The 26,476-nt window shown below is 46.6% G+C and overlaps 1 protein-coding gene across 5 annotated transcripts in view; it reads left to right on the forward strand.

Annotated features, from left to right (window-relative positions):
- LOC145352783 (alpha-(1,6)-fucosyltransferase) overlaps positions 1–26,476 on the forward strand; it is a 565,169-nt gene that overhangs the window by 109,658 nt on the left and 429,035 nt on the right. For all 5 annotated transcript variants that reach the window (XM_080203100.1, XM_080203101.1, XM_080203102.1 and 2 more), the window contains one exon: positions 953–1,005. The gene's annotated coding sequence lies outside the window, so the exon portion shown is untranslated. The remainder of the gene's footprint in view (positions 1–952; positions 1,006–26,476) is intronic.

The raw sequence follows: 26,476 nt of genomic DNA on the forward strand, positions 1-26,476 counted from the left end.
TTTATTTGTTCTTGACACTGTATTTTAGTTGGCCAGTAAAGATCTGTAGTGAATTTAATTTGCCTGACGGAACAATATGTCTTTAGATTAAAGAAGGGCATAATAAGATGGAGCAGAAGACCCAGGTACATGGGCGGCACAGTGGTTGGCACTGCTGCCTCTCAGTGCCAGGGACCTGGGTTCGATTCCCGTGTAGATCACTGTCTGTGTGGAGTTTGCATGTTCTCTGCGTGGGTTTCCTCCCGAGTGCTCCGGTTTCCTCCCACATTCTGAAAGATGTGCCGGTTAAGTGCATTGACCCAAACAAGCGCCCCAGTGTGGCGAGGAGGGGAATTCCACAGTAACTTCATTGCAGTGTTAATGTAAGCCTTACTTGTGACTAATGAATAAACTCAAATTTATTTACCAGGGTGGCACAGTGCTTAGCGCTGCTGTCGCGCAGCGCTGGGGATTCCGTGTTCGATTCCGGCTTTGGGTGACTGTGCAGAGTTTGCATGTTCTCCCTGTGTCTGCGTGGGTTTCCTCCGGGTGCTGTGGCTTCCTCCCACCTTCTAACGATGTGCAGGATAGATGGATTGGCCATGCTAAATTGCCTCTTAGTGTCAGGGAGATTGATGCCAGCGTTGGACTGGGGTAAACACAATAAGAAGTCCCTCAACGCCAGGTTAAAGTCCAACCAGTTTATTTGATAGTAATCCCATAAGCTTTTGGAAACGGGTGTAGATGGAACACCATTTCCGAAAGCTTGTGGAATTACTATCAAATAAACTGGTTAGACTTAAACCTGGTGTTGTGAGACTTCTTACAGGGCTCAGGGAGTTTGGCAGGAAAATATGTGGGGATAGGGCTTGGGTGGGATTGTGGTTGGTGCAGACTCGATGGGCCAAATGGCCTCCTTCTGCACTGTGGGGAATTCTGTGATTCTATATTAATTATTTTCTTTCATTTTTAGGATTATTGATTGCCGACGAAAGTTCCTTTGCCAGCTCCTCGTATCAATAACAGGTACCACTAGCTATTTATCTGTTAAGCTCCATGTATCTCCGTTTGGAAGGCAGTTCTGTATTTTGTTATTAAGAAATGCATTGGCTTAAAGATCTTCACGGTCACACTTTGCTAAATATCGATATTTGAAGAGAAACTCCGTAACATTCTGGGCACCTTCAGTGAAAAGGAGTGCTTTATGGTCGCATTAAATTTCCATGTGTTTACGGACCATTAATGCCCCCAGTGTGCTGATGTTATTGTACTCTGTGGACTGAATGGTTGTGCATGATTAATACAAAAACACTTTCACGTGGTGTATTATGTGGCTGGCTGTGGAGTTTAAGCACTGGTAGGTGTATTGTCAGAACAGAATTGATAACACGAATGCATCAAGTGCAGAGAGACTGCTGTGCTAATCCCATATCACAAGGAAGCTTGTTCTACCAGTTAATATTTTTGAATGCATATTTTATATTGCAGTGCTGTGGAATATAAATTGGCTCCTGCGTCCATTGGTATCTGTTGTAATGTGGTGACTTTGCATAATTTAGACGTCGTGCCTCCTGCTTCCAGTCCGTAGAATCCCTACCATGCAGAAGGAGGCCATTTGGCCCATCAAGTCTGCTCCGGCTCTCAAACAGCATTTTACCCCGGCCCTGCGCTTTCCCCATAACTCCATGCATTTACCACGTCAAATATGCCTAACCTGAACATCTTTGGACATTAAGGGGCAATTTACCATGTCCAATCCACCTAACTAACAAATCTTTGGACATTAAGGGTCAATTTAACATGGCCGATCCACCTAAGTAACAAATCTTGGGCATTAAGGGATGATTTACTGTGTCGAAACCACCTAACTAACAAATCTTTGGACATTAAGGGTCAATTTAACATGGCCAATCCGCCTAATCCACATATCTTTAGACATTAAGGGTGAATTTAGCACGGCCAATCCACCCAATCTGCACATTTTTGGACATTTAAGGGACAACTTAACATGACCAATCCACCTAATCCGCACATCTTTGGAGAAAACCAGAACACCCGGAGGAAACCCATGCAGACATGGGGAGAATATTCCATACAGAGAATCACGCAAGGCTGGAATCGAAGCCAGGCCTGTGGTGCTATGAGACAGCAGTGCTAACCACAGTGCCACCAATCCACCACTTTTCTTCTACTACTTTTTAAAAAAAAAACCCTCAATGCAGTTCAATGTTCAATATCCTTCTCCAGGCAGGAAAGAAGGCACCTTCTGATAGAAGGGCTAACTCTCTGGCTTGGTAAGATTAGGACTGTGATTTTCAAACTGTTCAAGCCCAGCAAGCTAGAGTGGGGAATTCAGCCAAACAGGCTGGAAAATTCCGGCATCAGAATTTGCCTGTAAGGTCACGATTTGTTCCATATGATTGTGTAGCATTTGGAGAACATGTTCCACTTTGCTTTCATTCCCATCCCATCAGGGTTTGCAAATTGCTACATATTACCCTCAATAAATGCATTTGGATCCAAGCCGGTTGCTGAAGTCAAAAGCCGAGGCATAGAGTTTTTCCTTTATTGAGAGTGTTTATTGACTTGTTCAGTCTCGGGGCTCTCCTCTCACTCCAGCCCAGTGCCCCAGCCATCCCCTATTTATGTGTGCTCGGGGACTAGACCGTCATCTGTTCCTCTTAACCATAATGACGTAATTGACGTGAAAGTAACAAATCTCAATAATGTAACTGACACTATTGAGGGTCCTTTTTTGAGTATCATTTTTTACTTTGGTTGCCCCTTACCGCGGTGGAGTCTGCATTATTAAATGGTTTGAAGAAGGCGATAGATGTACTCCTGATTTAAAAAGAAATGGGTTAATGAGATATGGGCGACAGGTAGGGAGGTGGATTTGAGACCAGGTAGAGATCAGTCATGATTGAATGGCAGAGCAGGCTCGAAGGACTCGATTCCTATTTCTGCTCCTAATGTTGGTTAAATGTGTGGCGCAGTGCTGTGTTCCTGAGCTATCTATAAATTTGACAGGCCCAGAAGAAGGCCATTCAGCCCATTAAGCCTGCACCAGCCATTCCACCCAGGCCCTTTCCCTGTAACTCTACCTATGAGTGGCACAGTGATATGGGTGGCACAGTGGTTAGCACTGCTGCCTCGCAGTGCCAGGGATCCAGGTTCAATTCTGGCCTCGGGTGACTGTCTGTGTGGAGTCCGCACATCCTCCCCGTGTCTGCGTGGGTTTCCTCCCACAGCCCAAAGATGTGTGGCTGAGGTTGATTGGCCATGCTAAATTGCCTCTTAGTGTCAGGGGGATTAACAGGGTAAATGTGTGGGGTTAAGGGGATTCAGCCTGGGTGGGATAGCGGTCGGTAAAGACTCGATGGGCCAAACGGCCTCCTTCTGCATTGTGGGATTCTATGTTCTATTTACCCTGCTAGTCCCCCAGTCACCAAGGATCTATTTAGCATGCCCAATCAACCTAACCCACACATCTTTGGACTGATCAGTAATGATAAAGTAGTGACAAGAAATGTAATAGTTGAGACAGGCATCGAAGACTAAAGATTGAGTGAGAGATTCGCACAGCAAGTTTCTTTGTAAGCTGCCCAGAAAGCGTGGGAAAGATGTTGGAGGAGATGTCCTTGATGTGGGAGCACCGTCCCCAGTTTTGGATTGAGCGACCACTGCTAATTCTCATGTGATATAACGCGTTTTGCACAATTCTTGATACACGTGTGCCCACGTGGGTGAAAATTCCATTTGTGCTTGAAAGATATTTGGACACAGTGTTCGCGAGTGATGGATCCGTTATTGCTGCCTTATCGATTAGGGCAGCACAGTGGTTAGCACTGCTGCCTCACAACGCCAGGGACCTGGGTTCAATTCCCGGCCTCAGGTCTCTGTGGAGTTTGCACATTCTCCCCATGTTTGCATTGGTTTCCCCTGGATGCTCTGGTTTCCTCCCACATTCCAAAGATGTGTGGATTGGCCGTGGTAAATGGCCCATTAGTGTCAGGGACTAGCTAGGGTAAATGTGTAGGGTTATGGGGCTAGGGCCTGGGTGGGGTTATGCTCGATACAGATTCGATGGGCTGAATGGCCTCATTCTGCACTGTAGGAAGCTATGATCTATGATTAGGAGAGGAAAACTGGAGAATTCCTTAGGCTTCTTCAGTCTGCTGTGTTCAATTGTGTACAGTCAGCCTTTTTAATAGGGCACAATGTCTAGTAAAGATAATTGTTTCTAGTCACGCACATCAGTAAATTATTTACATATGATACAAAGAGGTAGGCCCAGAGCAGTACTGACGGGATGCGATTAAACAGCTTATGTCATAATCTTTAGACGGACATTCAGGCAATGGTCACTTAATCATGTCTTTATTACAGTTTTGGTGCTGTTAACGAGAGTATTCAGGTGTGCCCTGTTGACAGACGTAGGGAAACATCCTCCTTTGTCTGCACTGTCTATTTCATGTATATGCAGGGACACAGTAAAAAGTCTGACAACACCAGGTTTCAGTCCAACCGATTTATTTGATAGTACACTCACTAGCTTTCGAGGTTACCCCCTTCATCAGGTGAATGGAGAGTTCTGGCCTCACTCAGAGCATAGAAAGCACAGACAGCTTTCTATGCTCTGAGTGAGGCCAGAACTCTCCATTCACCTGATGAAGGGGGTAACCTCTCAAGCTAGTGAGTGTACTATCAAATAAATCGGTTGGACTGAAACCTGGTGTTGTCAGACTTTTTACTGTGTTTACCCCAGTCCAACGCCGGCACATCCACACTATGCAGGGACAGCCAGATCACAGTAGGTGTGCTGTTGGCCAGCATTCAGAAACATAGAAACTAGAGGGAGGAGGAGGCTCTTCAAGCCTGTTTCACCATCCTGTTTGACCATGGCCGATCATCAAATTCAATATCCTGATTCTTCCCCCCCCACCCCACTCTCCCATATCCCTCGATCCCTTTAGCCCCGAAAGCTATATCTAATTTCTTGTTGAATTAGACAACATTTTAGCCTCAAATACATTCTGTGGCAGTGAATTCCACACATTCACCACCCTCTGGGTGAAGAAATTTCTTCTTACCTCAATCCTTATCTGCAAACTTGGTTCTGGATTCCCTCATCATTGGGAACATTTTTTCTGAATCTACCCTGTCTAACCCTTTTAGAATTTTATAATTTTCTGTGAGATCCCATCTCACTCTCTTCTAAACTCCAGTGAATGTAATCCTGACCGACTTTGGAAATGGATAAAGTAATATGATGGTCGTTTATGCTCTGAGATATAATTCACGTCACTGGTATGGCCCCCCTGTAGTAATTGTCAATTTTTCAAAGGGTTCGATGGACCTTGTCATTTTATGTGCTATTGGAGCACCCTCAGTCTGGGAAAGGCTTTATCATGAGTTGGGAACAGCGGTGGTCTAAAGTTAGGATTTCCGAGAAGGATGCAGAGAGGAACCTGCAAAGCTTTCCTTCTTAGCAGCAACAGGAGTTCAGTCTCAATGGTATTGAATGAATATCGTATCCTTAATCCACAGGATGGGCCTGAGTAAGATGCTCAATTTGATTTGATTTATTATTGTCACATATATTAACGTACAGTGAAAAGTATTGTCTCTTGCACGCTATACAAAGCATACCGTTAATAGAGAAAGAAAGGAGACAGTGCAGAATGTAGTGTTACAGTCATAGCTATGGTGTAGAGAAAGATCAACTTAATGGAAGGTAGATCCATTCAAAAGTCTGATGGCAGCAGGGAAGAAGCTGATCTTGAGTTGGTTTGTCACATGTATTGGGATACAGACAAAGCATACCATTCATAGACTACATAGGGGAGAAAGAAATGAGAGGGTGCAGAATGTAGTGTTACAGTCATAGCTAGGGTGTAGAGAAAGATCAACATTGTGATGGTAGGTCTGTTCCAAAGTCTGATGGCAGCAGGGAAGAAGCTGATCTTGAGTTGGTTGATATGTGATGTCAGACTTTTGCCTCTTTTGCTCGACAGAAGAAGGTGGAAGAGAGAATGTCCGGGGCGCGTGGGGTCCTTGATTATGCTGGCTGCTTTTCCGAGGCAGCGGGAAGTGTAGACAGAGTCAGTGAATGGGAGGCTGGTTTGTGTGATGGACTGGGCTTGGTTCATGACCCTTTGTAGTTGTGGTTTTGCTCAGAGTCGGTGCAGACTCGATGGGCCAAATGGCCTCATTTATTTGACAGCTGTTACTGCAAAAGTGCTGAGAATAGGCCCTAAAGTACACATGTGCGTGTGTGTGTGTATATTTTATAGATGTTTATATGTTATATAAATACTTTTTCCATTTGCAGTTCTGAACACACAGAGAAACTTCAGAACCCTCCAGGCATGAATAATCTTCTCTCCTTTTATATATATTGAATTCCCATTCTGTGCATGCAGGCTGTATTCAGCACTAATTTAATGGCAGTCATTGACCTCTCGTTATAAATACTCCTAAATCTGCTGATTCTGCCCACAAATGCCCAATATTTCAGATTAGCAATGTGAATTGCAATGTGCCTGACGCATCTTCAGCAACTCGCAGCTGATGCAATATTCAGTTCCCCAAAGTGAGCAGCCAGTATTATTTGTACCTTCTCCCAAAAATAAAAAAAAACTGGGATCCCGTGTAACGTTCACCAGGAGCAGATGTGGCACCTCGTGCGATAGACAAGAATCGCTGCAGTGCAGGAAGGGGCCATTTGGCCCATCGAGCCTGAACCGACAGCAATCCCACCCAGGCCCTATACCCGTAACCCCATGCATTTATCCTTCTAAGGGGCAATTTAGCATGGCCAATCAACTGAACTCGCACCCAGGATGGCATGGTGGCACAATGGTTAGCACTGCTGCCTCACAGCGCCAGGGACCTGGATTCGAATCTAGCCTAAGCTCACTGTGTTGAATTTGCTCGTTCTCCCCATGTCTGCATGGGTTTCCTCCGGGTGCTCCAGTTTCCTCCCACAGTCCAAAAGACATGCGAGTTAGGTTGATTTGGCCATGGATGGTTGCCCCTTAGTGTTGGGGGGATTAGTGGGGGTGGACTTGTGGGGTTAAGGCCTGGATGGAATTGTGGTTGGTGCAGACTCGATGGGCCAAATGGCCTCCTTCTGAATCGTAGGGATTCTACGTTCGCTCAATTCAAAATAATCTTCGGACTGTGGGAGGAAACTGGAGCACCCGGAGGGAACCCGCACAGATATGGGGAGAACGTGCAAACTTTACACAGACGGGGACCCAAGCTGGGAATCGAACCCGGGTCCCTGGTGCTGTGAGGCAGCAGTGCTAACCACTGTGCCACCATGCCGCCCACCTTTTCAGTATTTGGAGCATCAGAATCCTGTTTTACCTGAATGCTGTGTGGAAATAAGTTGTTTTCCCTGTACTACTTTTATTAATGAAGAAAAGAAGGGGAATTCCACCGTTGGGAAACTTTAGATGAGGACAAGAGGCACTTTTGAAAGATGCTAAAAATATTAGGAACATATTTTGGTTTGGTGATGACTCCCCACCTCACTGGGGCGGCGCAGTGGTTAGCGCTGCTGCCTCACAGCGTCAGGGACCCAGGTTCGATTCCCGGCTTGGGTCACTGGTGTGTGCGGAGTTTGCACGTCCTCCCTGTGCCGCGTGGGTTTCCTCCGGGTGCTCCGGTTTCCTCCTGCAGCCTGAAAGACGTGCTGGTTAGGGTGCATTGTCCATGCTGGATTTTCCCTCAGTGTACCCGAACAGGTGCTGGGGTGTGGTGACTAGGGGATTTTCGCAGTAACTTCATTGCAACGTTAATGTAAGTCTCTTTATGAGACTCATAAATCTTTAATCTCTGTAAATAATGTCAGAGGTGAAGGGTCAGCTGGAACCACAGGAGCATGAGAGTGAGAGATTAGGAGTAGGCCATTCAGCCCCCTCATGCCTGCTGCACCATTCAATAAGATCATCATCTGTCTGCGCATGGCTGCTTTACTTTCCTACCCCGTAAAGCTCCATTTCCTTATCGATCCAATATTAACTTCGCTCAGCCTTGGATATATGCCACCATCGAGTCCTCCACTACTCTCTGGGGAGGAGAATTCCACAGAATCACAGAATACTACAGTGCAGAAGAGGCCCTTCAGCCCATCGAGTCTACACCAATGCATGAACGGCCCTGATCTGCCCATCTAATCCCATTTGCCAGCACTTGGTCCATAACCTTGAATGTTGTGATGTGCCAAGTATTCATCCAGGTAGGCATCCTCCCAGGCAGCGTATTCCAGACTGTCACCACCTCCTGGATTATATATAAAAAACTTTCCTCAAATCCCCCCCCAAACCTCCCACCCCTTACTTTTAACTTGTATCCTCTCATGACTAACCTTTCAACTCAGGGGAACGACTGCTCCTTATCGATTCTGTCCATGCTCCTCATAATCTTGAACACTTCAATCAGGTTGTCCCTCAGTCTTCGCTGCTCCAACCCAAGCCTACGCAATCTCTCTTCGTAACTTAAATGTTCCATCCCAGGCAGCACCCTTGGGAATCTCCTCTGCACCCCTTCCAGGGCAGTCACATCTTTCCTACAATGTGGCAACCAGAGCTGCGCACAGTACTCCAGCTATGGCCTTACCCTAGTTCTACACACTTCCATCATGACCTTTATGCTTTGTAATCTTTACCCTGATTGATAAAGGCGAGTGTGCCATTTGCCTTTTTCACCACCCTATTGCCTTCAGAGATCACAAACTCCTGGCATTGTGAGAGATAAAAAAAAGTTCACCCCCTCCCAGCCTGGGAGAGTTATCATGTTTAACCTGTCGCCCCTACCTCTGGACCTCCCTATCCCCTCCTCAGCATCCCATCCTTTGAAGTACCCTCAGGCTTCTTATAAGGTCACCTTTCATTCTCGCATTTCAGTAAGATTCCTGCTCCCAGGGGTGGCACAGTGGTTGGCACTGCTGCCTCACAGGCCTAGGGACCTGAGTTCAATCCCGGTCCTGGGCGACTGTGTCTGTGTGGAATTGACACGTTCAACCTGTGTCTGCGTGGGTTTCCTCTGGGTGCTCCGGTTTCGTCCTCCTTGGTGCGTTGGCTGTGCTAAATTGCCCCTTAGAGTCACAGGACGTGTAGGTTAGAAGAATTAGCCATGGTAAGTGTGTGGGCGTTAGGGGTGAGGGAGAGTGCCTGGCTAATCAACTCTGTCAGAGGGTTGGCGCAGACTTGGTGGGCTGAATGGCTTCTGTAGGGAATCTATGATGACCACTCATTCTTTGATTGTGATCTACATCAAGCACGTTCATGGTTAAGCAGAACCCTCAGTTATCATTGCTCAGTATACTGTGGATTAGCCTGTTTTTCCTTACTTATTTGCTTGTGGGATGTGGGCATCGACATTTATTGTCCACCCCTGAGGCATTTAAGAGTCAACCACGTTGCTGTGGCTCGGGAGACACATGTTGGTCAGACTGGGCAAGGACAGCAGATTTCCTCCCCTTAAAGACTTCACTGTATCAGATGGGTTTTTATAACAATTGACAATGGTTTCATGGTCATCTGTAGCCTTTTAATTCCAGATTTATATTGAATTCAAATTTCACCACTTGCCCTGGTGGGATTTGAACCCAAAGCGTTACCTTGGGTCTCTGGATTACTAGTCCAATGATAATACCACTACGCCGCCACCACCTCCCCTGTTGGAAGAGTTAATGCATTGCGAGGTTACTGAGCAGGGAGCTCAGGGTTACTGAAGGTAAAGAACTTGTGGTGTCTGGGTCGCTGGAGGCCAATTCTCATTGACACACTACACTGAAAAAAGACCGGGTGTAAACAGAATGAGAAATGAGACTGACCTTTGTAGGAGGACAGGCTTCGTGTTGATGGAGTTGGATCTTTTCACGCCCACTGATGTGCAGGGAGAAGCTCTCACAATCGATAAAGCAGCAAGAAAAGTGTCAAACGTGTTTGATGAAAATTTGAGGTTCTCTGACGTTTGGAGAATGCTGCTGGTTTTACAGCAAACTGCTTCACCTCGGTGAGAGTTAACTGCAGCTGCCTCCTCAGTCAGAAGGGGAGGCTCGCTTAATTCCTTAGAAACTCCGTTTCCCGCCACTGGGACGTGGCACGTTGTTTGCTCGCAGCGGAATTCTCCAGTCCCGCCGCTCGCAGTGGAATTCTCCAGTCCCGCCGCTGTCAGTGGGAATTCCCATTGATGTCACCCCACGCTGGCGGGAAACCCACCGACGGGGCTGTACTGCTGATGGGACTGGAGAATCCCGCTGGTCAGAGAATTCCGGCCAATGACTCTGAAACCCAATCGCTCGAAAGTCGGACTTCAAACCCAGCCTATATTTTGGTCATGAGCTTTTCGGAGCAAACGGCCAGACTGATAGTTGTGCAAGTGTAAGGTCTTCCAGCGATTCTTAATCTTCAGCTGACATCGGTTTTCACGCATGGCTGTGGAGTTAGGGGCTCGCGCAGCCTGAAATAAGGGTGGAACGGTGGCCAAGTGGTTAGCACTGCTGCCTCATAGCCCCAGAGACCCGAGTCCAATTCCGGTTTTGGGTCACTGTGTGGAGTTTGCACGTTCTCCCCGTGTCTGCGTGGGTTAGTTGAATTGGCCGTGTTAAATTGCCACTTTAGTATCAGGGGGATTAGTAGGGTAAATACTTGGGGTTATGGGGATAGGGCTTGGGTGGGATTGTTGTTGGTGCAGACTTGATGGGCCGAACGGCCTCCTGCACAGAAGGGATTGTACGATTCTATCATTTTGAACAGGGTTGGACAGAAAATCCCTTTGGACACTTCTGGTGTATCATGGGAAGAAACTGGAATATCAATCAGGATTCATAGAGTTATAGAGTTTTACAGCAATGTAACAGGCCCTTTAGTCAACTTGTCCATGCCACCCAGTTTTTGCCACTATGATAGTCCCAGAGGCCCACATTTGGCTTATATCCCTCTACACCCATCTTACCTCTAACTGTCTAAATGCTTTTTAGAAAACAAAATCCTTCCTGCCAGTACTATTACCTCCGGCAGTTCGTTCAAGGCACTTGCCATCCTGTGTGTGAAAAAATTGCCCCTCTGGACCCTTCTGTATCTCTCCCCCTCACCTTAAACCTATGCCCTCAAATCTCCCTTATCCATGCCCCTCATTATTTTATAGACCTCTATAAAATCACCCCTCAGCCTCGTATGTTCCAGAGGAAAACCGTCCCAGTCTGTCCAATCTCTCCTTATAACTCAATCCACCAAGTCCTGGTTACACTCCAGTAAATCTTTTCTGCACTCTTTCTAGTTTAATAATATCCTCCCTATGATAGAGTGACCAGAACTGCACACAATATTCTAAGTGTGGCCTTATCAATGTCTTGTACAACTTCAACAAGACGTCCCAACTCCTGTATTCAATGTTCTGACCAATGAAACCAAGCATACTGAATGCCTTCTTCACCACCCTGTCCGCTTATGACTCATCTCTCATGAACCTGTACCCCTAGATCTCTTTGTTCTATAACTCTCCCCAACGCTCTACCGTTCAGTTGAAGGTTCATCAGGATTCCACACCACTTGTCCCTTTGCATTCATAAGAACATAAGAACTAGGAGCAGGAGTCGGCCATCTGGCCCCTCGAGCCTGCTCCGCCATTCAATAAGATCATGGCTGATCTTATTGTGGACTCAGCTCCATTACCCGCCCGCTCACCATAACCCTTAATTCCTTTACTGTTCACAAATGTATCTATCCTTGCCTTAAAAACATTCAATGAGGTAGCCTCAACTGCTTCACTGGGCAGGGAATTCCACAGATTCACACCCCTTTGTGTGAAGAAGTTCCTCCTCAACTCAGTCCTAAATCTGTTCTCCCTTATTTTGAAGCCATGCCCCCTAGTTCTAGTGGAAACAATCTCCCTGCTTCTATCTTATCTATTCCCTTCATAATTTTATATGTTTCTATAAGATCTCCCCTCATTCTTCTGAATTCCAATGAGTATAGCCCCAGTCTACTCAGTCTCTCCTCATGAGCCAACCCTCTCAACTCTGGAATCCACCTCGTGAATCTCTTCCACACCCGCTCCAGTGCCAGTATATCCTTTCTCAAGTAAGAAGACCGAACTGTACACAGTACTCCAGGTGTGACCTCACCAGCACCTTATACAGCAGCAACATAACCTCGCTGTTTTTAAACTCCATCCTTCTAGCAATGAAGGACAAAATTCCATTTGCCTTCTTAATTACCTGCTGCACCTGCAAAACAACTACTTGAGATTCCTGCACAAGGACACCCAGGTCCCTCTGCAATTTTTTACCATTTAAATAATTGTCCATTTTGCTGTTATTCCTACCAAAACGGATGACCTCACGTTTACCAACATGCCAGACCCTTGCCCACTCATTTAGATCATCCATATCCCTTTGCAGACTTTGTGTCCCCTGCATACTTTACTCTGCCACTCATCTTGGTGTCGCCTACGAATTTTGACACACTACACTTAGTCTCCAACTCCGAATCATCTATGGAAATTGTAAATAATTGCAGCCCCAACACTGATCCCTGAGGCACACCACTAATCACTCAAAATACAAGTGTTTGCTTTTAAAAATAAATGAACTGATTTTAATCATTTGGAAGAGTAATGCATCATTTTAGCTGTATGAAATTGTGCACATAATTCAGTGATATTTTTGTGACTAGATGACCTAGTCTTGCCTACGAGCAGAGGCTGGATAAACTCGGTTTGCTCTCATTGGAACGATAGAGGTTTACAAGATTGAGTGGCACGGACAGACTGGATAGTCAGATGTTCTTTCCTAGGATGGAAAAGTCGAGTACTGGGGGACGTAGGTTTAAGGTACGTGGGGAAATGTTTAGAGGAGATGTGCGAGGCAAGTTTTTTTACACAGAGGGTGGAGAATGTCAGGAATGTGCTGCCTGGAGAGGAGGTGGGAGCAGGTAAGATTGTGGCATTTAAGGAGCATTGAGGCGAATATATGAATAGGATGGGAATGGAAGGATACGGACTCTAAATGCATATGCTTTTAGCTTAGGCAGGCATGATGATCGGCACAGGCTTGGAGGGCCAAAGGGCCTATTTCTTAGTTCCTTGTTAAATGCAAATTGGATATTATAATGTGCATTAGGCCAGTTTTATGGCATTCCGTGAAACTGGCACGCTTTAACACAATATAATTCGCCAAACTTACTGGTGGGAGAATGAGAGTGGAATTCTGGCTGCGAGTTGAGAATGAGGAAGGGTGCAGTCTCGGGTCTCCAAAGCCCACTCAGGGCTGAGTGAAAAACTTCTTTCGCCATGGCTTAGAAAATTATGGAACGTGAATAGTCCATTGGTCCAACCCGTGTGTATCGTTGTCCCTCCTCAATGTGAGCAGTTGTTTTAATCTCATATATCTGTCCTGCCCAGATATCTGCCTATCCTCACTTAGGAGTTTGAGCCGGCTCCAGTCAATAACACTGCGTCCCACAGATTTCTACCTTGCTGTGACCTCATATCTATGTCCAGGTTGGGGGGGCAGCGTTGGGCAAATGTGGCCACACTTGGATTGTCTCCTATCTGTCGAATGACAGAGCGGTCTTGAGGGGCCGAATGGCCTACTCGTACTCTTAACTTGTATGTCTGTATTAGAACCTTCAGATACATGAGAAAGGTGATTGAGGTTGGGCAGCATGGTGGCACAGTGGTTAGCGCTGCTGCCTCAGTACCAGGGACCCGGATTCAATTCCGGCCTCGGTTGACTGTGTGGAGTTGGCACGTTCTCCCCGTGTCTGCGTGGGTTTCCTCTGGAAAGAACATTTGAATACAGGAGTTGGGACGTCTCGTTGAAGTTGTACAAGACATTAGTAAGGCCACACTTGGAATGCTGTGGACTGTTCTGGTCACCCTTTTATAGAAAGGATACATATTAAACTAGAAAGTGAGCAGAAAAGATTTACTAGGATGCTACCGGGACTTGATGGTTTGAGTTATAAGGAGAGGCTGGACGGACTGGGACATTTTTCCCTGGAGCATTGGAGGCTGAGGGGTGATGTTGGACAGGTCTACTCTGCTTTCCTCCCACAGTCCAAAGATATGCGAGTTAGGTTGATTAGCCATGCTAAATTGCGCCTTAGTGTCAGGGGGATTAGCAGGGTAAATATATTAAGTTACAGGTATTGAGCCTGGGTGAGAGTGTTGTTGGTACTTGATGGGCTGAATGGCCTCCTCCTGCACTGGAGGGATTCTGTTCTGCTCTATTCTATATTCTATCCAGCTTATCTCATCCCTTCATACTTTTAAGTGTTATCAAATAATTTCATAACCTCCCCTGTTCAAGCAAAATCCAGCCTCAAATTTTCAAGTTTTTTGGCAAAATGTTAGACAGGGACTTATTGATTGAGTCAGTAATAATTCTGTATTTAGTTCACTTCAGGCCTTGAAGAAATGCTAATGAGCCACTTGGCTGCCTCGCTTCACACATGAGCTTGTTCTGCTTATGTGTCAGGGATTGTCATATAATGTCCACTTGAGAAAGGGCTACGAAACTGAGTGCAAAACACCACCCAACATCAAAGAGTGAGGCCAGGGAAAACTTGTAGACAGGGTCCGGGCCTCATGTTCAGTCAAGAACATGATTAAAGAAGATATATGAATCAATAGCTTGCATTTATTTGACAAAACAGCACAGTAATATATCTCAAAGTGCTTTACAGGAGCATTATTGAATCAAATTTGATATTGTGGCACCTATTGTTGTAGATAGTCAGAGAGAGTTTTTATCATAGACTCGCAACAGTGCAGAAGGTTATTTGATCCATTGAGTTTGCCCTGACTTTCCAATAGAGCATCTTACCCAAGCTCTATCTCCATAACCCCACACATTTACCCCACTAATTCCCTTAACCTATACATCTGGGAACACTAAGGTACAATTTGGCCCATCAAACTAGAATCACTACGGTGCAGAAGGAGGACATTTGGCCCATCGAGCCTGCACTGACCCCCAATCCCACCCAGGCCCTATTCCCGTAACCTCTCATATTTACTCTGCTAATTGCCCCTGACACTGGGGTCAATTTAGCATGGCCAATCAACCTAATCCACACATCTTGGGAATGTGGGAGGAAATTGGAGCACCCAGAGGAAACCCACACAGACACGGGGAGAATGTGCAATCTGTGCACAGTCACCTAAGCCTGGAATCGAACCTGGGTCCTTGGCACTGTGAGGCAGCAGTGCTAACCGCTGTGCCACCATGCCGCAACTAAGAGGCTGCCTCAGTGAAAATCCCTGGCCACTTGAGTGCTTATGCTCTGGGTGGGAGGCGTTGAGGCTTGAAAAAAAACCCCCATCTCTTGCTTCTACCTCTAAAGCGAAAAATTTTCAGGCAGCAAATAAATGGTGAGACAAATGGAAATGGATAAGATGGTAGGGGTGTGGACCAAGTAAGCGAGGTAATGTTTCAGTGAGTCAGGTTTTTCATGGTTAAAGATGCCTGAGGGCTTGGAGAAGCCTCGAGAAATGTACAAAACAGGCTGGTAAGATAATTAAATTTTATAATGGATTCTCAGTATTGATTCTGAAATCTATTAAAATTCAGAACTACTTTGCCTTTTAAGAAGGATTAATCAGGACTACACAACAATCTGAGCAAGCTGCAAATTAAGTTTCCCGGCTTTATGTCAATGGAATGTAAAAGATCTGAAACGAAGGAGCCCCCCCACCGCCCCCCCCAATAGTTGGTTAGCCTTCTGGCTTTATATGGTGGAATTTTCCTACGGGAATCGGAGTGAGCAGGACACGGGCCATGCAAAAGTCTACTGAGCTCGGGTGGGATTTTCCTGTCCTGGGGCGAGCATGGCTGGAAAATCTCCCCCCATTGTTCCTGCTCATCAGGAATGAATAGAAGGAACATCATTCTGGGAATTGATCATTAGAGCTTCCCCCTTTACAGGGGAGGAATTATGTGCACCTGCCAGTGTTCATGCTTTGAGATTTAGGTAGCGGGAATGGTGTGGGTTATCAGTAGAATCCAAGGCAGTTGGTGAAGTCGAAACCAAGACAGAGCGCCTCTCTTTACTGAGAGAGTTTAAGTTTGAGCCTCGTGGCTCTACGAACACACTCGGTGTCTCCTATATGTACTCTTTATTAGAACGATAAAGAATCAATACATTAAACACAAATGAAGTGGTCAGTTCCTGGTGGGGCAGTGCAACTAAAACATAATATCAAAAAAACCCCCAAGTTAAATCGGATGTCATTCTGGGAGGGTGATGATGTACCACAGGCCTCACCAATTGTGAAAGTATCACCAATTTGTACGTACCCTAAGTACTAGTTTAGAAGGGGCGATCTTATAGAGACATAGAAGATAATGAAGGGGCGAGATAGGGTAGAGGCAGAGAGATTCTTTCCACTTAGAAAGGAAACAAGAACTAGAGGACACAACCTCAAAATAAAGCGGGGGGGGGGTGGTCAGTTTAGAACAGAGTTGAGGAGGAACTTCTTCTCTGAGGGTGGTGAATCTCTGGAATTCTCTGCCCATTGAAGAGGTGGAAGCCACCTCGTTGAATATGTTTAAGTCACGGATAGATAGATTTCTGATCAATAAGGGAATTAAGAGTTATGGGGAGCAGGTGGGTAAGTGGAACTGAACCACTATCAGATCAGCCATGATCTTACTGAATGGGGGGGCAGGCTTGAAGGGCTAGATGGCCTACTCCTGCTCCTATTTCTTCTTATGTAAGATGGTAAAATGCTAGGGAGGGGAAGCATTGCATAGTCCCGTTAAAAGGCAGTGCTTTCTCTGTACTTAGAGATTTAAAATGCAAGTACATAAAGAGTCCAGACTGAAACATTTATATCGAAAGGCTGAGCAGCAATTTTACCAAGACAACAGGCTCTTGAATTTAGCCAATCAATTTGAATCCGACATTTAGATACCAAGAACCTATTAAATTTAAATCAGATGGTTATTACAAACCAGAACCAATCTTATTGTGGGAAACATTGATCTGTCATCATGGGTGTAAAAGAAGGAGACAGCGGGACAAAGAAAAGAGGGCAACTCCAACTACCAGAGCTCTCAGCTCTCTTTCTCTCTTGAAGATTGCTGGCTGTCATAGATGAAGGTATGTCTTAGAGAAAGCACCATCTAACAAGCAAAGGTGCCAAAGAAGACAAATTCCAAACAGAAGAATCAACAGAAAAGGCTGAGAATATTCTGGTAGAGACAAATCCTGGTTGTAATTTAGAGAGTGATTAAAATTCGATAATGTTAATGAGTGAGAATTGTATTTATTTGAACAGTGTTCCATGAGAATCTTGTTTTATTCAGGAATAGGAACTGAAGGCACTGTTGCTGAGTTTGCAGATGATGCAAAGATATGTAGAGGGACAGGTGGTATTGAGGAAGCAGGGGTGGCTGCAGAAGGACTTGGACAGGTTAGGAGAGTGGGCAAAGAAGAGGCGGAAGGAATACAATGTGGAAAATTGTGAGGTTATGCACTTTGGAAGGAGGAATAGAGGCAGAGACTATTTTCTAAATGGGGAAATGCTTAGGAAATCAGAAAGAGAAAGGGACTTGGGATTCCTTGCTCAAGATTCCTTTAACGTGCAGGTTCAGTTGGCAGTTAGGAAGGCAAATACAATGTTAGCACTCATGTTGAGAGGGCTAGAATATAAGAGCAGGAATGTACTTCAGAGGCTGTATGAGGCTCTGGTCAGACCCATTTCGAGTATTGTGAGCAGTTTTGGGCCCTGTATCTAAAGTATCCTCTGCTGGCCTTGGAAAGGATCCAGAGGAGGTTCACAAAAATGATTCCTGGAGTTAAGAGCTTGTCGTATGAGGAACAGTTGAGGACCGTCAGAAGACATTTGAATGACAAAAGAGTCTTGTTGCCAGGGCTACAGAAGTGTAGCTATCAGCAGAGATTGGATAGATTGGAGTCATATCCACTTTTTATTTGCGGATATCATAGAGTAATAGAATCCCTACAGTGCAGAAGGAGGCCATTCAGCCCATTGAGTCTGCACTGGCCACAATCCCACCCATGCCCTACTCTCATAACTCATGCTTTTACCCTAGCTAGTCCACCACACACTAAGGGGCAATTTGGCATGGCCAATCTACCTAACCTGCACATCTTGGGTTAGGCTTGGAACAGGGAGTGGACCATTCATCCACTTGTATTTCTGTTCTGTCATTCAGTTTGGTATTTTCCTTGGAACAAAGAAGGCTGAAGGGCGACTTGATTGAGTTTAAAAGTTCAAAGTTTGTTTATTAGACACAAGTAAGGCTTACATTAACACTGCAGTGAAGTTGCTGTGAAATTCCCCTAGTTGCCACACTATGGCGCCTGTTTAGGTCAATGCACCTAACCAACATGCCTTTCGGAATGTGGAAGGAAACGGGAGCGCCCGGAGGAAACCCACACAGACACGGGGAGAATGTGCAAACTCCGTACAGACAGTGACCCAAGCCGGGAATTGAACCCGGGTCCCGCAGTGCTAACCACTGTGCCGATGTACAAGATTGTGAGGGGGAAGTGATAGAGCGGACGGGATAAAATTGTTTCTCTTGGCGGAGAACTCTAGAACCAGGGACACAGATCCGAGCTAGGTGTAGAGGGGACATGAGAAAGAACCTTTTTACGCAGAGGGTGGGGCGCATCTGGAATTCACTGCCTGAGTTGGTGGTGGAGACAGAGACTCTAAACCCTTTTAAAAAGTTTAAGAAGTTTGGGTGGAATGATGGCACTGCTGCCTCACAGTGCCAGCGACCTGAGTTCGATCCCTGGCCTCGGGTCACTATATCTGTGAGGAGTTTCCACGTCCTCCCCCGTGTCTGTGTGGGTTTTCTCCAGTTCCGGATTCCTCCCACACTCCATAGATGTATAGGTTAGGCTGATTGGTGTGCTACATGGCCCTTAGTGTCCCGGGATGTGCAGTTTAGAGAGATTAGCGGGGATAGGGCCTGGAGTGGGATCACTGTTGGTTCAGACTCGATGGGCTGAATGGCCTCTTTCTGCACTGTGGGGTTTCTATGATTAGATGGGCTGAATGGCCTCGTTCTGAGCTGTAGGTTTTCTACAGTTCTGTGGTGCTTACAGAACCAAAGGGGAGGTGATGGGGACAGTGATGGAACCAATAAATAAAAGATGTACCTGGAGCAGGTACATTACTGTCTGAAAGCAAAAAAAACCCAAAATATGCAAAGAGAAGGAAACAAACTGGTGGGGGCAAGGGGGCAATGTTTGTGTTTGAAACTGTGGAAGTCAATATTGAGTTCAGAAGGCTGAAGTGTAAGATGAGGGTGCTGTTTCTTATGTTTGAGCTTCACTGGAACAGAGCAGCAGCCATGGGCAAAGTGGAGAATTGGAATGACAGGAAACTGGGAGCTCGGGGTGAATGGAAAGGGGGCAGACGGGGGCCTCGGTTAGATCTCCCACCTGAGAGACAGCATCGCTGAGAGCGCAGCAGTCCCTCACCACTGCACCGCAATGTCAACCTTGACTTTTGTGTCCAGGTTTTGCAGAACGTGGAACGTTATAACTCAGAGGGGCGATAAGAACGCCACCGACTGTGCCACAACTGACAAGAAAGTAATCTACTTCTGGCCCCGCACTGATAACTTCAGTCCTGAAGCAATTCTGCTTTTGTACAGATACCCAAGCTTGCTTTTATTCATAGTTTGTCCAGTTCTGTTATTCTATAGAAGAGATACTGTCTGGAACAGAGGGTCAGGCCACCTCATTTGTCTGCATTGCTCTTCTGCAGAATGCTTTGGTCTGTCTGTCTTCTGAAGTGGCAGAGGTTCAGTCCCACCAATCTAACAGCCACCCCAGCACCCCTAACCTTCCCCCCCAAATCTACTCACGCGCACACACACGCACACGGATTTTTGAGACCTTTTGAAATTGGGTTCACCAACCACCCAGTGATGACGGCTCAGCCTGGGGCGGGGGGAGTGAGGCTCAAGAAAATTCCCAAGAGTGCGCGCACTTTTAATGGGAATCTAAAAATAGCAGCCGTCTGCTTCCTCCCAGGGTAAAACTGCGACTGCCACCTTCAGCAATAAAAATGCAGGTCACTGCACTGAACGTAAATATGTCACCTTCAAAGCGACAGTCAGCAAGTGCGTGTTCGCGGTGAGGGGACGTGACGATGCAACGCGTACCCGTCACCGCGTTCCAAAACTTGTAAAAACCCGGTGAAGCAGCAGATGGATAACGGTTCGGGAATCGGATGCCAGTCATTCCGTCTCACCGTGCCGCCTTCTGCCAGCGACTCTGGCTGCACCCGCTTTCTCACCTTGCAGAGTGGATTGTGAGCGCGAAGGAATCAAGATTGTCAAGTGAACCTCGGTCCTTTTGTAATTCCGTTTCCCCCCCCGCAAATCCCACTTCCTTCAGAGACCAAATGTTCCCTCTTATGGGACAATCTAAAACAAAATGTCACAGGTATAGGTTGAGAGAGGGTAGACGTAAAAGTTGAGATGAGGAGGAACTTTTAGGTCGCCACATTTGCGGAAGGATATATTGGCCTTGGAGGGAGTGCAGAGAAGGGGCCTGGATTCAGCTCCCGCCGTGGGTCACTGTCTGTGTGGAGTTTGCACGTTCTCCCTGTGTCTGTGTGGGTTTCCTCCGGAGGCTCCGGTTTCCTCCCACAGTCCAAAGATGTGCGGGCTAGGTGGATTGGCCATGCTAAATTGACCCTTCAGGGGAACTAGCAGAGCTAATATGTGGGGTTACAGGGATAGGGCTTGGGTGGGATTGTTGTCGGTGCAGGCTGGATGGGCTGAATGGCCGCCTCCTGCACTGTAGTGGCGGCACAGTGGTTAGCACCGCTGCCTCACAGCACCAGGGATCCCGGTTTGACTCCCAGCTTGGGCCACTGTTCATGTGTAGAATAGAATGTATAAAATAGGGTGCAGAGGAGATTTACAAGGATGTTGCCTGGACTGGGAGGCATGCCTTATGAAGTTAGGTTGAGGGAGCTGGGACTCTTTTCCCTGGAGAGACGAAGGTTGAGAGGCGACCTGATAGAAGTTTACAAAATGTTGAGAGGAATAGATAGGGTGGACTCTCAGAGGCTATTTCCCCGGTTTGAAATGGTCGCTACGAGAGGACACAGATTTAAGGTGCGGGGAGGGAGGTTCAGAAGTGATGTTAGGGGTAAGTTTTTCACTCAGAGGGTGGTGAGTGAATGGAATCGGCTGCCGTCAGTGGTGGTGGAGGCGAACTCGCTGGGGTCTTTTAAAAGACTTCTGGATGAGTATATGGGGTTTAATGAGATTGAGGGTTATAGATAGGTCTGTAGGTTGGTAGGTGATGTGGTCGGCGCAACTTGTGGGCCGAAGGGCCTGTTTGTGCTGTAGTGTTCTATGTTCTATGTTCTATGTGGAGTCTGCACGTTCTCCCCGTGTCTGCATGTGTTTCCTCCAGGTGCTCCGGTTTCCTCCCACAGCCCAAAAGACTGGTTAGGTGCGTTGGCCGTGCTAAATTCTCCCTCAGTGTACCCGAACAGGTACCGGAGCGTGGCGACTAAGGGATTTTCACAATAACTTCATTGCAGTGTAAGCTGACTTGTGACGCTAAGAAACAAATATATAAATGAGCATTTCGTAGCTTTAAAGTTATCATTGCTGGAGTATTTCCTTTTGTCTTGCCACTTCCTTAAACTGATTTTGCTGGGTGAAATCGCCAAAGATACTTGTGTTTGGAAGCTTGCTTGTAGCTCAAGTATTTTTCGGAATAACCCCTGGGTTTCTGCAGAGCTGATGAGGAGGAGCCCTGAGCAGCTGAGCTGAGGAAGGTCCGATAACATTACTGGCGATTCTCCGATCTCCTCAACCAGTTGGCAGGATCCCTGATGTCCCGGTGAATGGGGCATCGGCTGAAGATCGGGATTCCCGACAGGGGTGAGGACTCTGGACCGGCCCAGATCGGGTTCCTGCCCAGAGTGGACGGCAACCTGCTAATGAGAATGTCATTGGCAGGGGTGGCACAGTGGTTAGCGCTGCTGCCTCACAGTGCCAGGGACCCGGGTTCGATTCCAGCCTCGGGCCACTGTCTGTGTGAAGTCTGCACATTCTCCCCGTGTCTGTGTGGGTATTCCTCCCACAGTCCAGAGATGTGTGGGTTAGGTGGATTGGCCATGCTAAATTGCCCCTTGGTGTCAGGGGGATTAGCATGGTAAATGCGTGGGGTCATGGGACTAAGGTCTGGGTGGGATTGTGGTCAGTGCTGACTTGATGGGCCGAATGGCCTCCTGCACTGTGAGGCTTCTATAACAGCCAGTTTGACAGCCTCCCGTCATTCCCCCGGCCTGCCAGCGGGAAGAGCACCGGGTAGTTGCTACCCACAAACGGTGGCATGGTGTGCCAGACCTCGAGGGTCCACGGGAGTGCCACCAACTCCTCCAGAAATGAGGGGTGTCCTCCCTCCCTCACCCCTTCCCTCCCCACCACCGAAATCACTGGTGACTCCCCCCCCACAACCCCCACTCCCACTCAACACCCCCCCCCACACACTCAACGCAGGTGACTTCCCCCCCCCCCATGTGCTTTAGCAGTGCCAACAGTACACTGTCCCCTGGCATCCCAGTACTGACGACCTGGCCTGGTGCCTTAGGCATTGCGGGGGCTCGGGGTGGTAGGTCCAGTGGCCAATTTGTTCCCCCCCCACCCCCCCCCCTCTGCTGCTTCCAGGCCAAAGAGGGAGGAGGGTCCCTAATGGTCCTGAGTGTTGAGTAGGTTTGGACTGTTAACAAGAGGTGGACGTCTCCACACTCTGCTGGCATGGGGGTCTCGTGGCTGGATGAGGTTCTTCTCCCCTTCCCCCTCCCCTTAAGGGGCTGCCCCTTCTACTTTGTCCCTCAGTTTGTTTCGTTTGGTTGAATTGATTTGCCAAGAAGAATGACAGAACGGTGACCAACGCAGCTCATCAGCTCCAGGAGGGAGGTTAAAGTTCATTTACCAGTGTCACAAGTAGGCTTATGTTAATGAAGTTACTGTGAAAATCCCCTAGCCGCCACACTCTGGCGCCTGTTCGGGTACACTGAGGGAGAATTTAGCACGGCCAATGCACCTAACCCAGCAGGTCTTTCGGACTGTGGGAGGAGACTGGAGCACCTGGAGGAAAGGGGGACAAAGTGCCCCTTTGAACCCTGCCGAATAATATTCAGTGATTTTTGTGCCTCCAACCTTCCTGGGGCAGACCAAACGGACAACTGCTCCAGTCCAGGTGTGAAGTAACGGCAAAGGAAATAATGTACAGCGATAACACGCGAGTGCTCAGTTGGAAAATTGAATGTCAACTTTAATTCAATGTAATAACAGCTCTGAACATTTCCATTGAAATGTCCTAAATGGAATATATAAATTGGTTTTAGCCTTTTGACTGCCAAACGTTTTTGCAAATACAAACTTTATTTGAATTTCAATCTTCCGAGTGCAATTTTAACGTTTTGAGGATTTATTTAACCAGATGTATTCACTAAAGATCCATTTTTGTGTTAGACTCCTCTGACATCTGCCACAGTCTATCTCGCTTACACCACCTCTGGGAACTCTTGACTATGGAAATAACAACTATAACTTTTATGTCTGTGATTTGATTGGGCCTGAGGAGAACAGTTTGGCATCTGTGCTCATTACCACCTGCACTGCGCTGTGGCAATTGTGTTGTTCTGTCTTGCGATTGACTCGATATATAAAAATGTTAATACTTCGTGGACAGACTTGTTAAGCTGAGTGGTATCACTGTTGTGTCTGCTGTGTTTAAATTGGCAGATAGCTGGTACCCAAATTTCCTCCAAATAAATAAAGACTTGTCTTCCTCGCCACAAACTCCTACCTCTATCCGCCCACTCCATCTCTCTCCTCGGTTCCTGGTTGAGGCCGAACTGGAGACGGTTCCCACTTTGGTGTTTGACCATCCTTGTGTCAGCTCGTCTGCTGTTGAAACTCTCTCCCATGACGTTGGCAACTGAGCTTGGCTACCCTAGCTGCTTTCCTGGCCAACCTCTTCCACCTTCCATGGGCTTGAAATCATCCTGCTGCCCATATCCTCCTAACTCACACCGCATCCCAGGCCTGCAGCACCCCTGTGTTTACTGATCTACATCAGTTCCCCAGGCCTATCATCGTAACCCCACATGTTTACCCTGATAACCCCCTGACACTAAAGGGGCAAGTTACCATGGCCAATCCATCTAACAACTTCTCCCCATAACCCTTCAACCCATTACCAATTAAAAATCTGTCCAACTCCCCCTTAAATGTCCTCACTGTGCCAGCATCCGCTGCACTTTGGGGGGATGGTGAATTCTCAGCCCCTGAACTGGACTAGCCATGTAAATACTGTGGCTACCAGAGCAGGTGAGTTTCTGGGCAGTGGTAGCCCCCAGGCTGTTAATTGAAATATTCGTGTACAAAGCTTGATGACATAAGAACATAAGAAATAGGAGCAGGAGTTGATTGTATGTGTATGAAATGTAACGCATGCTTAAATAAGTTGCATTACCTCAAGATACATTCCATTCAATTCCTTTGCCATGAAGCCTGGGAGGAGGTTTTGAATTTCTCCCTGATTCTATTCAGCGCCCTTGTAGTTACAGCCCACCTGAAGTTGGTTAATCACTAAGCATCAGAGCAGTGGTTAGTACTGCTGCCTCACAGCACCAGGGACCCAGGTTCAATTCCCAGCTTGGGTAACTGTCGGAGCGGAGTTGGCACATTCTCCCCGTGTCTGCGTGGGTTTCTTCCAGGTGCTCTGGTTTCCTCCCACACTGCAAAGATGGGCAGGTTAGGTGGATTGGCCGTGGTAAATTGCATCTTAGTGTCAGGGAGATTAGCTAGGGTAAATGCTTGGGGTTTTGGCAATAGGGTCTGGGTGGTCGGTGCAGATTCAATGGTTGAATAGTCTCCTCCTGCGCTGTAGGGTTCTATGATTAATAACTCTCGATTATTTTGTTGACTAGTTTCAGAAAGCAGCCCGACCTGTTAATTAGTTGGTTGTTGATCTGGAAGTAAAGCTACTTGAGGTTGCTTTTGAGATCCACAATTTGCAACTGAAAGATACTTTGAGATGGGATAGCATCTATGCAAGAAATTGCGATTACAATGCTTCCTTTTATCAAATTTGCCGTCTCTTGTTCATGTAACCTCACTGGTAATTCTCCTTGGATCTCCATTGTAATTTCCATTTTGGCCAATGGAAACATTGATTGCTGCACCTTTTCTCTCTTTGAGTGGGGATTTATTTAGATAATGAAGTTTTGTGTTGGTAAGTGTTATAAAGGAGAGGTTGGTCCCTGTCTTGAGAGCTAACACCTCACCACTCCCAGGAGTACCTTGCTTTATAATCTGTTAAAGTGTGTGAGAAGGGGGTTATCTGCTTTTCAGCAAATTTTAATCGTTAAATCAAAATAACTCCCTGACGCACTCTCTGTAGAATCAACAAGTAACACTTTATTTATCTACCAATCAGTGAACAGGTTACTCAACTATTAATAAACCGAATAAGGCACTATTCTAATGGAATGTTGTTTAGATAAATACATTTCCAACTTATTAACAAAAAAGATAGATATTTTAGTCACTTTCAAAATACAACCAGGTTTTATCTTCCGGAATTGTCATCTCCGCTATTGAGTGACGCTTTCTTTTAAGACATAAATAACTGTGGCAGAGGCAGTTACTGGCTGTTCTCTCTGGATCTGAGAGCTGTCTCTTGTACCCCTGCTGATGACATGCCGACATCCACACAATGATATTGGTTCTCAGGTTCCCAAAACATCAAATTTAAATCTAATAGGCTGCAGTTAGCCAAGTGCCTAGTTTTAAAATGATTGGGCAAAATTTAAAAACAGCCTGTTATCTTGGCAACGCTACTGCCCTGGCCTCTTGATACAAATGTTTCACTTTGTGTACTCTGTATGCACCCGCACCTTCCCTTTCTAAGTACAGAACAAAAAAACTACCTTTTTTTTCAACTGATTTTACAGACACCAACTTTGCAACAATAGGAAGACCCAGAAGTGTTGCCCCACTCTGTGTACATCACAGAATTCTGATAGTGCAGATGGGGCCATTTGGCCCATTGAGTTAGCACCGATACTCTGTCTTACCCAAGTGCTGTCCTCCACCTATCCCTATAACTCTACACATTTACCATGGCCAATCTACCTAACCTGCATGTAGAATCCCTATAGTGCAGAAGGAGGCTGTGTGGCCCATCGAGCCTGTACCGAGAACAATCCCTCCCAACCCCTAGCCATACATACCAAGCTGTGATACAACCAGAAAGAATGCTTTCAATGGTGCATCTGTAGAAGTTGGTGAGCGTCATAGTGGATGTGCCAAATTTCCTTAGTCTTCTGAGAAAGTAGAGGTATTGGTGGGTTATATATATCACCCAAACGTTTTCTGCCCCAATGCAAAAGTTCTCCCTCCCGCTCTGGGCCATCTATCACTTGTTTTTGAGTTTTGCTCCATCTTTGT

The sequence above is a fragment of the Carcharhinus amblyrhynchos genome, chromosome 14 (assembly GCF_965287045.1).
Source record: "Carcharhinus amblyrhynchos chromosome 14, sCarAmb.v2.hapA, whole genome shotgun sequence".
Taxonomy (NCBI): domain Eukaryota; kingdom Metazoa; phylum Chordata; class Chondrichthyes; order Carcharhiniformes; family Carcharhinidae; genus Carcharhinus; species Carcharhinus amblyrhynchos.